Source organism: Rhineura floridana, chromosome 2 (assembly GCF_030035675.1).
Source record: "Rhineura floridana isolate rRhiFlo1 chromosome 2, rRhiFlo1.hap2, whole genome shotgun sequence".
NCBI lineage: Eukaryota > Metazoa > Chordata > Lepidosauria > Squamata > Rhineuridae > Rhineura > Rhineura floridana.
In genome coordinates, this window is record NC_084481.1 from 206,842,494 (window position 1) to 206,854,188 (window position 11,695).

An 11,695-nucleotide genomic window follows, 5' to 3' on the forward strand; every position below is an offset into this window, starting at 1 on the left:
TCTGTTGAGCCAACTGCCAGCATCTCCCTCGAAGGCAGAAATGGGGAAGCTATACCCACCTCAGATAACGTTGGAACTCCCAGCTCCCACCAACCTCAGCCAGCATGGCCAGTATTCAAGAGATGAGAGTTGGAATCCAGCAATATCTGGAAGCCAAGGTTTCCCAACTTCTTCTCTAAGGGCCCCAAGTTACTTGAACCATCTCAAGACCTTGTGCTATTTCCCTAAATGGTGCAGATTGCAAGCACTCTTTCCCCTGTTATCTTAAAGCGCCTGAAAATATAAGTTGCAGGAAACCTATGCATCCGTTCCAAGTACACGGGTTAGTACTCCAGAGAGTGTGCATTTCAGTTTCTCTGGGAACGTTTGACCCTCATGTTAAACCACTCTTTCGAAGCATATTCTTCATGTAGCACATAGTTAAACTATGGAATTTGCCCCACAAGAGGAAGTGATGGCCACTAACTTGGAGGGCTTTAAAAGACTAGACAAATTCATGGAGAATAAGGCTATCAGCGCTACTAGCTATGTTGGCTGTGCTTTGTCACCACAGTCAGATGCAGTATGCTTCTAAAAACCAGTTGCAACAGCACTCTTCCCTCCTGTGGCTACCAGCAACTCAGGTCCTGCTTGCGGGCTTCCCATAGGCATCTGGCTGGCCACTGTGAGAACAGGTTGTTGGACTAGATGAGCTACTGGCCTGATCCAGCAGGGTCTTCTTAAGTTATGTTCATCTTAAGACATAGTATGCCTGCCCTTGCCTTCCTGAGTGCTGTTCAGGGGCTGCTTCCCTTGCTACCAGACTAGGATCCAACTAAGTATCTAGAACATATACACCAGGAAGAGGCAGGTAACTTTTCTCTCCCAGACCTTCCATGCAAAACCTTGTGGGCCAAAGAATCATGCATGTTCTACCTATAGAGACTGAACTACTGAAACACACTTGGAAAGTTTGAGCCCATAGTATGTGCCTTGGTTTAAAAACATTCAGCCTATAGGCAATTATTTCTTCATTGTCTTGCCTGCCAAGAAGCCTTTGTACAGTACGCCAGCCATACTGATGCAGGACCTCAGAATTCTACAAAGGATTCTGAAGCATGTGGGCACTAGAGCATGATGCAAATGACACCCAGAACAACTGAGCAGTTATACGTTGCCAGGGAAGACTGGAAACAGTGGGAAACTACTTTCAGGGAAAACTGTCCCATTATTGATCTTTAAGAATTCAAGGTAACTGTACAACACAATTCAAGGCTGTTGCTTTCAAAGGACTGTCCCCTATAGACTGCTGAGCCCCTGATGCACCAAGGCCACATTTGCACCATACATTTATTCCACTTGAAACAGTTGTGGCTTCCCCCAAAAAATCCTGGGAAGTGTAGTTTGTGAAGGGTGCTGAGAGCTGTTAGGAGACCTCTGTTTCCATCACTGAGCAACGATTGCCAGAGTGTTTTAACAGTCTTTCTTCCCAGAAAACTCCGGAAATTGTAGCTGTATGAGAGGAACAGGGGTCTCCTAACAACTCACAGCACTCTTCACAAGCTATACTTAGGATTTTTGGGGGGAAGCCGTGACTGTTTCAAGTGGAATAATAGTGGAATAAATGTATGGTATGAATGTGGCCTAAACTAGCATAATCCCAGTGCCGTGCCACCTCTAGACATGCTAAAATTCTATATTGACTATTATTGGTTACCATGTGCAAACAGCTTTACAAGCATGTTTGCAGCTAAATATTAACACCTGTGGAATTTTAGGTTCTGCCAATAAACTGTCTTATCTACTGTTGTAAAAAGGCATGGAGCTGAATCCCAATCAATTGTTCTCCCACCCAGCAATAAATATGGCTAGAGTTACAAAACTGGCAAATGCTATTGAGTTCCAGGAAAATACATCTACAGTCATCCGACCTAGGTCTTAGACTGCTAATATCATTGCTGTTCTGAAAAGATATACAATCCACTTCAGTACAGTACACAGGGAAGGGTATAATCCTAGTTCCCCAATTGGGTTTACCAGTAGACACATACAGAATTGTACAGCAAATAAATTATTTGATCTACGTCTGGAAAAAAAGATAGCGGAGTCCGACGTGCTTAAGCTGAAATCAATGGGTTTAGTTAGAAGCATCTGAGTAGAATCAAGCTTTGCGTACACAAAGCATAGCCTCGTAACAATCCCTCCATAGCCTAGGATGTATAGATTTGGGGGTGTATTCTCCAATACTTGATGGACAGCATGTAGCAGAAATTAGAACTGCAAAGCCATCGCGATCAGAAGCTCAGGGAAGGACTGGTACGTCCACATGCCACGCATGTTGTTGCGACCGCTGCAGGAGGCAAGTGGCTAGTCGCTTTGGGCAACACATATCACGTTGACCTTTGGTGTGATCCAGCTCAGCAACAATGCTTATGTTCTTACTTATTCACATATTGGAGAGGGGGTTCCAATCCCACTTTCACCCTCGCCCCAGCAGCTGTTACCCCGTTTCTGGGGTGCAGGGGGTTATTTTTACAGTACTCACCCCCTTGCCAAGTATGAGTGCCCTTCCTGCTGAGTAACACTCGGTCGCCGAGCCGGCTCTTACCGAGGCTGGAAGGAACTGAGAGTCGCTGCCGCCCGATCTCGCGTCCCCGCTCCGCTCTCTCAGAAAACCAAAACACGGGGCGGCGTCATCTGAGGTTGGTGCGGCCGCCGGAGGCACTTATGGAAGAGAAGGACAGAGGCGGGGCAGAGGCGAGATTGGCAGGCCTTGAGACCACTGGTTTCGCGGCAAGGAGCGATCCAGGGACCAGCCCACATAGGACAGGATGCCAATCCCTATGGAAGGAGTGCATGTTGGGAGTTGGAGGCCGCGATCATAACCTCCTCCAGTGGGGGGTGGGGGAGTAAGAAGGTGCAATTGGATTTGCGCGGGAAGTCTCAGGGAAAAGACTTCATTATAATGCCATCCTGTGCATGTTTACTCCGAGACAGGTCCTTCTGAATCCAATGGGGTTTACCCCCTTGGAAACGTGCATAAGCTTAAGCCTGATATGTCTGCAGGAGGGTAACTCCCATTGAACCCACTAATCGCGCTGTTCGGGAGCAGTGGAGTAGTGGTCCAGGGGGTCGGGTGTGTGTGTCTTAGACCCCTTACTTTTTTGGGAGCAGGGTCCCAGCAGGAACCCTATGTCTCCAGCGTCTCACGAGCCGATCAGCAAGAAAGCGGAGCGTGTTGGCCACTGAGAAGAGTCTTCTAACATGCTTCTTTGTCCTTTCTTGCTGATTGGAACCAATCAGAGTGTAAGGAAGTGAGTCAGCTACAGAGAAGACTCTTTTTAGTAGCTAATACTTTCCCCTTTCGTGCTTTTTGGCTCCTAGGGATGTCTGTTGTGTGAGAAGGCCTTTATAAGGATTTCATTCTCAACCCCACAGCAAAAAAGGGGTGGTGGCGGGTGTGACTATCATGAAAGGACCCTGCACTTCTGAATTTCCTACTAAGCTACTGTTAGTGAGACATGTAATTAACTCAAGAGGTGTAGTACTCCAGGGTCTCAGGGGATCTTAAACCCCTTACTTCTTTAGCATGGCGGTAACGCAGCCGAAGCTCTGCTCACGGCCGGAGTTCGATTCCAACGGAAGGAGGAAGTTGAATCTCCGGTAAAAGGGGTCGAGGTCCACTCAGCCTTCCATCCATCCGTGGTCGGTAAAATGAGTTCCCGGCATATGCTGGGGGGTAAAGAAAGGCCAGGGAAGGAACTGGCAATCCCACCCCATATATACGGTCTGCCTAGTAAACGTCACAAGACATCACCCTAAGAGTTGAAAGCGACTCGCGCTATAAGTGCGGGGACACCTTTACCTTTAAGAGCCAATCAGCAAGAAAGGGGAGAGTGTTAGTCACTGAGAAGAATCTTCTAACATGCTTTCGTGTCCTTTCCTGCTGATTGGAGCCAATCAGAGTGAAAGAAGGTGAGTCAGCCACTGAGAAGACTCTTCTCAGTAGCTCACACTCGTCTTTCATGCTCATTGGCTTCTAAGAACATCTGTTGTGGTGGGCAAAGATATTAACAATTATCTCATTCTCAACCCATCAGCAAAAAAAGGGGAGGGGGCATGGTTGTAGTTATCATGAAGGGACCCTACACTTCTGAATTTGCCACTACTCTACTGCCTACTGTTAGCCTGATTCTGGACATTTTTATTGTGGGCTTAGCCCCACTGATTTCAATGAAACTAACTCCCAAGTGAACTGTGCACAGGGATCCCACTGAATCCCAAACAATGAGTTTTGGGTAAACATGCTTTGGATCTTGCAGTAAGGCTAAGCCACCACACTTACTTGGAGATACTAAGGCTGCAATCTGTTTCCACTTACCTTTTTGCAAGCCTCCATTTTAACAGCTGGGTTTACTTCTGAGTAGGCATATATAGAACTGTTCTGTAAGTGAATTCTCGGAATTCACTACTTTTGAGTAGGGTCATGGCAGAGCTTGGAAAAGTTACTTTTTTGAACTACAACGCCCATCAGCCCAATCCAGTGGCCATGCTGGCTGGGGCTGATGGGAGTTGTAGTTCAAAAAAGTAACTTTTCCAAGCTCTGGCACGGGCATAGTTATATCCACTAAAATTAATGGGTTTATGAACATCTAACTAATTAGGACCAAGATGAATAAATGCCAATGAATTTTAGTAGGACTTACTTGTGAGTAAATGTGCTTAAGATTGTGCCATTAGTTACACATTTGAGAACAAGCCCCATTGAGTACAAGCCTCATTTTCAATTTTAATGGGCTGTTCATATTTTGGAAGTTTTGTCCATAATAAGTTTAACAAAATTATGGATGCAGTTTATTTTCTGATAAAGTACAAAATCCCAGTGGATAGCAGAAAAAATCATCTTTTGTTATGATGCAGTCTACACTGCTATTAACTTTGACGCCAGAGAGGTATTTCCCTTGGTGCTGAGGAATCTGAGCACAAATTTGTACAAAGAAAAAAAAACATTTTCTAGAAAGAAAACTGCAGGGACATAAAGAAAGGAAACAGCTACTATAAGCACCTTGATATCCTTAATCTATCTTAATGTGTTGAATAGCTGGCCTGTACATAGCTTGCAGTATTAAGTTAATTATCCTAATGTATTGGATTTCTCTGCCTGTCATGCAGCTGCAAAAACAAAAAAAAAGCTGGCAATCCTTATCTACCTACTTTAATTCCGTTCCCCTCTTCTATCTTCAGCTTTCTTTAGGGCAAAAAGTTACTAGAAATGGGGGGGGGATGTTTTAAAAATTTAGCAATCTAAATTTGGTGTATTATTAAAGCATCAGTCTTACTAATGTTTTGTGTGTGTTTGTGTGTGTGTGTGGAAATAGGAGTAATTATCATATCCTGTGAATATTTTTCTCCTTTGGTTCTATACAATTCTATTTCTAATGTTTGTTTCTCTTTTTTTATTACATTTTTATCCTACCTTTCCTCCTCAAGATGATGTACACGTTTCTCATTTTATCCTCACAACTACATGTGAGGTAAACTAGGCTGACAGTGACTGCCTCAAGGTCACTCAGTGAGCTTCATGGCTAAGTGGGGATTTGAACCCTGGTTTCCCAAGTCCTAGTCCAATCTAACACCTTAACCACTATACCACAGCCAGCCTTCCCATTAGTGTGGTGGTTACCACAGGCAACTGATTTTCAGGATCATGAAAAGGCAGCAAACTGATACTCATTTTTAAAAAAATATTTACTACTACTACCACTTTAGGGAGGGGAACAGACACCTTGTGGGACTTTCTGCCTCCCCTTGACTGCCTTTGGGTACTATACACCTTGCTTTTGAGGTGAGGGGCATTTGCTGCTATGCCCCGGGGAGCAAAATGTTTTTATGCAGCCATGGAGGCCAATGTAACTCAGCTACAGAAATTTTCAGAAAGATAGAAAGATTTCAGTGACCTCTGCTGGCATGAGAAGGAAGCTTTAGTTTGGAACATATTGAACAATTTCATTTTTTTTGCTTTTTTAAATACTTCCCACCTTTACTAACCATGATAACTTTTTGAAATATTTAAGTCATCAGCTGATTCAGCTTTATAATGTAATGTAATGATGGCCAGCTCAAAGACCCTCTCCATTTTATAACAAAGTTACAAATAAATAAACTATGCTAAAGTAATATCTCTCCCAGCCTGATCTTTCAGCCTCAGAACAAATGAGGCACATAAGCTTAATGCTAATAAAATCTCAATTCTGACTGCTCGAATAAATATTTTCCTCATTTGCCCAATGAGAATGCAGAAAAGTATAATTTGTGTTATGCTTTTTCAAAGTATATTTTACTTGTGTAGAATTGACCAAACTAATCAAATTTGTACATTTTAAAGAAGGCATACATTTGTAAAGTTGAGGAGTCTTTTGGCCCCCTTTTATTACCTTTTTTTGGGGGGGAGATAATTCAAATATAAATAGTTGTAAGAGCTTTGACATTTTGTAATGAGAGGTTTCCAGAAGGAAGTGATTTATACTATTATTTATTTATTATTTATTTATTTATTGAATTTCTTAGTCGCCCATCTGGCTGGCTATCCAGCCACTCTGGGCGACGTACAAAATAGGCATACAAATATAACAGACATTAACAATCTGAAAACAATAATGATAAAATACAGATAAATAACGATACAGATAACAATTTAACATAATGTTCATAAAATACCCCAAAGTAGACAAGCCGTGAAAACAAAAGCAACAAAGTCTGAGTCCCTCTGAAACATGACGAAGTTTCCATCTGGGAGATCTGCTCAAATTCAGCCATCAGTTAGCAGGCTTGACACCCAATACAGCCTTGACAATCTTCACAAAGAACCCTCATCCACAGAAGTGCTGGGCCACATTCCCTGACGCTATGCATTTCAGCAACCTCTCACACACCTGTAACACACAGCCTCTGCACTTATTTATTTAAGAGACTATCTACTAAAATGGTACAGGGAGCAGAACACAGGCCAACAAATGACTGCCACAAATCACCAGCCAATTTCTGTACCTTATTGCACTTTTCCAGCGAGTGGAATTCCAGATTTTGAGGTTTTGTTCTCTTTCCTTCACTCACTTTCTCTCCTGTAAATTTAAAAAAGCTAGCTTCTTCAAATATCTCTCTCAACCGTTTCTTGTATCCCTGTTTTGTGATTAGCTCATCATGACGCAACTGCTCCACTTCATCCCACTTTCTCCGGAGGGTTTCAGGCAAAGCTGGGTACACTAAGAGAGAATGTGGGTGACAAACAAGTGGAGTTTCAAATGTAAGAGAATAAACACAAGTGCTTGGTTCAGACACATCAGCCAATCTGTTGTTCTTTCCACATACAAGAAGAACCTTTGTCTGTCTGTTCTACTTTTACAGAGATTATTATCAGGGCTAGTATCAAGAGTCGGTATGGTCAGGCACCTGCCAAGGGCAGTGGAGGGGGGGGGGAAGGCACTGACAAGACACTGACTTACTGCAACATCGAGGTTGACTCACTGAGGGAGGGGGCCCATGGAAGCTGTCTTGTGCAAGGGCTTTTGAAACAATGGAGCCACACTGAAGTTTATATTGTATAATAAACTAAGAAGCTGGTCTACTGTCTTTTATACGACACTAGAGGGAGAGATAATGGTACAGCTAGTTAATTTTAATGGACTTTATGGTCTTACAGGGGGACCCCTTCAGATGTCCATGTATGTTACTTCAGTTGTGAAGGTCACAATTAACTTTTCTCCCTCCAGCCGCTTTGCAGATGCTTCTACATTCCAGATATGTTACAGCAAAACATAAACAAAAAACAGTTTGCCAACTCTGATTAAACAAGAAAGACAGACCTTTTCGATAGCTGAAAAGGCCTGGCAACCTGAAGATCACTGATGAGAGAATGTGTTTAAGCTGTATTTTAGAATGCTTTAATTGTGTTCTATTTTTAATATGTTTTAGAATGTTTTAAATTTTAATTGTGTTTTGGAATGTTTTTAACTGTTTTTAGTATGTTTTTTTCTTTTGTTCCATTGTTTTGTTTATGTTTGCCACCCTGGGCTCCTTTGAGAGGAAGGGCAGGATATACATTCAATAAATAATGAATACTGTACTGTGGACATGTCCATGGCTGCCTGTGTGTGTAGGAAAAGTGTGGCCATTGTCACCAGCACAGTCCCTGATTGGTGGGCTGTAGCAGTGTTTTATATTTCCTAGCTGTGTGTTTTTCCCCTCCTGGATTCAGCATGCATTGGACGTGGTGAATCATTGTTCCACTAGTAATATCACTCAATTCCCAGCATAATGTAAGTCTAGGGTTGCTCTGCAAATCTCTTTAAAATATTTTCTAGAACAGGTTTTGTGAGCTCTTCATTATAAATAACTGTTCAATAAACATGCTCCCAAAGCCTTTGTTCCCTTTATTTCCCTCTTCCTGCAGTAGTCTACCAAGTTACATTTTTTAAAAATGAGCTGTTTAAACATCATAGTCATTGCTTCATTGTTATAATGTGCCCCGCGTTCTGTTAATACAGCTGATCTCTTTTGGCGCTATCAGACTCCTGCTGGAGCTGATCACAACGGAGGAGGGGAAGATCAGCTGTAGCATGTTACAGCTGATCTTCTCTGGGCGATCAGACTCCCGCACTCCAGCTGCTCATGCTGGAGGAGGAGAAGGATCAGCTGTAGCGCGTTACCTGAAAGAGCGCCTCCACCGCCACCAATTATGCCGCCCAACTAGATCAGCCACTCAAGGCCTTCTCGCAATCCCGCCAACCAAAACAGCTAGGTTGGTGGGTACTAGGGAGAGAGCCTTTTCTGTGGTGGCCCCCACTCTCTGGAACTCCCTCCCATGTGACCTTCGACATGCTCCTTCCCTAGAGGTATTCCGCAAGGCCCTGAAGACGTGGCTTTTCCAACAGGCCTTTGAGGTCCTTGGGAAGGGTAAATCTTTATGATTTTACCATCTATCATATGCTGCTAATATAAGTGCTTTTATATGTATTGATGACTGTCCAGTATTTTTATCTACTGTTATTAATATGACTGCATTTGATATCGTTGTATTGTTGTATTTGATATTGTTGTATTGTTGTATTTTATCTCATTTTAATGTACGTCGCCTAGAGTGGCTAATTGCCAGATAGGCAACAAACAAATTAAATATTATTATTATTATTATTATTCCGGCGCGATCAGCAGGTTAGGTTCCAGACCCCCGTGCTACAGCTGATCTGCTTTTCGGCAGTTTTCGCATTTCGGCAGGGGTCTGGAACCTAACCTGCCATATGAGTGGGGTCCTACTATAATATTTGAGTGTGTGCAGCATTGCATTTTAAACTCACATCGTAGCACCATTATAACTACAGGAATAAGATAGGCTTTGCTTCTCTGCTCTCAAGCTAAATGCATTTACTTGGGAATAAGCACAATCTTGTGGAAAAGGATAATTCATTTTTAAAAGTAACAATAGTACAGTAAGCATCTGTAACCATATGCATTCCCACCCTACTGCCCAAACTATAAAATGGTTTCTTTAAAGGCAAAATGAAGGATGCTGAAAGGACCTGTGAGCCCCAGCATGCCCATAATGGCCCAGGTGCTAGCCCTGGGCCTGTTTGCCACTGCTCTGCCATCTGCCACTCTCTGGGTGACATTAGAGGTTGTTTCATACATCACTTTGCCCTCAGCCAGGCAGCCATCTCCTTCCTTTCTTATTTACAACCAGCCCAGCAGGATGGCCCCATCAGTTTCTTCCTCCTTAGCCTAAGGCTAAATGTTGACCCTTGCAGAAAGTAAGATGAGGGCAAAGCAACAATCAGTTGGCTCTGCCTATTATTGGCTCTGGCTCCACCTACTGGTGACCTCTCTGCCTTCCACCCTATCAGTCCCAGTCTGCACCAGTCACCACAGCTGGGTGGTCATTTGGAGTCTCCTTGGGCTGCAGGACTCTGGACATCAGGGTTATAGTTGTCCAGGTTGTTCAGGGTCTTCGGGGTCTTAGACCCCTTACTTTTTGGAAGCAGGGTCCCGGCAAGGTTCCTATGTCTCCAGCATCCTATGAGCCAATCAACATTAAAGGGGAGCATGTTAGTTGCTGAGAAGAGTCTTCTAACATGCTTCCTTAGCCTTTCCTGATGATTGGAGCCAATCTGAGTGAAAGGTGAGTCAGCCACTGAGAGGACTCTTTTTAGCAGCTAATGCTCTCCCCTTTCGTGCTGATTGGCTCCTAGGGACGTCTGCTGTTGTGGGAGAAGACATTAACAAGGACCTCATTTTCAACCCAGCAGCAAAAAGGGGGGGAGTGGCTGTGGCTATCATGAAGGGATCCTGCACTTCTGAATTTGCCATTACATACTGCTGGGCATTAACCCAGAAGTGCAGTCCTAGCTGCACTCTTGGGGGGAGAAGAGACAATTGTATTTGGAAACCCCAAGGTGTTTATCTTACAGGGCTGTTTCTGTATGCAAAATGTGTATGTACCTTCAAGTTTCCCTATGAGAAAAAGTTTACAACATTTCGGGCTTTTTAATTTAGAAAACGAAGTGAGTAAGTAGAGGCATCATGTAGGTGTCTAAAAGAATGGTAGGGATAAAATGGACAAAGAAAGGTTTTTCTCCCTCTGTCCTAATACGGGAACTCAGGGTCATCAATGAAGCTGAATGCTGGTGGATTCAGGACAGAGTGACAAAAGGGCACACAGCATATAGTTGAACTCTGGAATTTGCTTCCACAAGATGTAGTAATGGTCACCAACTTGGACAACTTTAAAAGGGGATTAGGCAAATTCATGGAGGACAAGGTTATCAATGGCTATTAGTCATACTAGATCCTATATGATGAACACATCATGAATATAGTGTCACCACACCAAAAGCAATTGCAAAAATGAAAAAAAAGTTTAATCTCAAATTCCTCTGTGTCAAGATTGGCTAACTCTAGTGTCAATTGATGTGTGACCTCAGCCCCATGATCTTTATCTGCTTCCCATCCACAAGAAAAGCAGAGGAGCTTATCTATGTGCAAATGTCTGATGTACTCAATGAAGGTTTTTCCTTTATTCACTTCTGAGTAAAGATTATCATAAGAATATTGTCACATCAGCCAAATCTAAAGTTTTGACGTCAGATAGAAATACTCTTCTTCAGAAAGTTCTGAAACATGCCTAGAATAAACTCACTTGCAGCTTAACGTTTGATGTAAGAAAATGTTTCAATGTAGCACACATGAGCATCGATATTTGCTATGTAATGCACCAGGCTTTGAAGAAGAGCTGTGACTGTACAGTACTGTATACAAAAGGACCAGGAACATTAAAGGCTGGTTGATTCACAATGGGCAGTATCTTCTGTATTCAGTTCAACAACCTACCTTGTTTACAGCATCAGCCTCTTTGGACATCATCCTTGTGGTCACTGCATTTTTGCAAAATCAGTAACTTGATATATCTATTCAACAACCCAGCTGAGCACAGGGTATATATAAATTTTAAAAAACGTAACCACTTGCAGAAGCACTTGTGTGTTATGCCATCAAATGCTCTTGTGAAAAGATATATATTGTTCACATTTCAAGATATTTGCCACCCTGGGCTCCTGCTGGGAGGAGGGGTGGGATATAAATCAAATAATAAAATAAATATATAAATATTGAAAGGACACATTGGGGAGCTCCTTAGTAAAACCCTTAACTGGGTGTCACAGAGGGC

General features: G+C 42.9%; 1 protein-coding gene across 2 annotated transcripts in view; it reads right to left on the bottom strand.

Moving 5' to 3' along the window:
• Positions 1–2,693, bottom strand: part of LGMN (legumain) — a 44,736-nt gene extending 42,043 nt beyond the window's left edge. The window contains exon 1 of one of the 2 annotated variants that reach the window (XM_061611995.1): positions 2,588–2,693. The gene's annotated coding sequence lies outside the window, so the exon portion shown is untranslated. Of the gene's footprint in view, positions 1–2,524 lie in introns of both variants that reach the window. The other variant, XM_061611994.1, reaches the window with a different exon arrangement.
• Between the last annotated feature and the right edge of the window lie 9,002 nt (positions 2,694–11,695).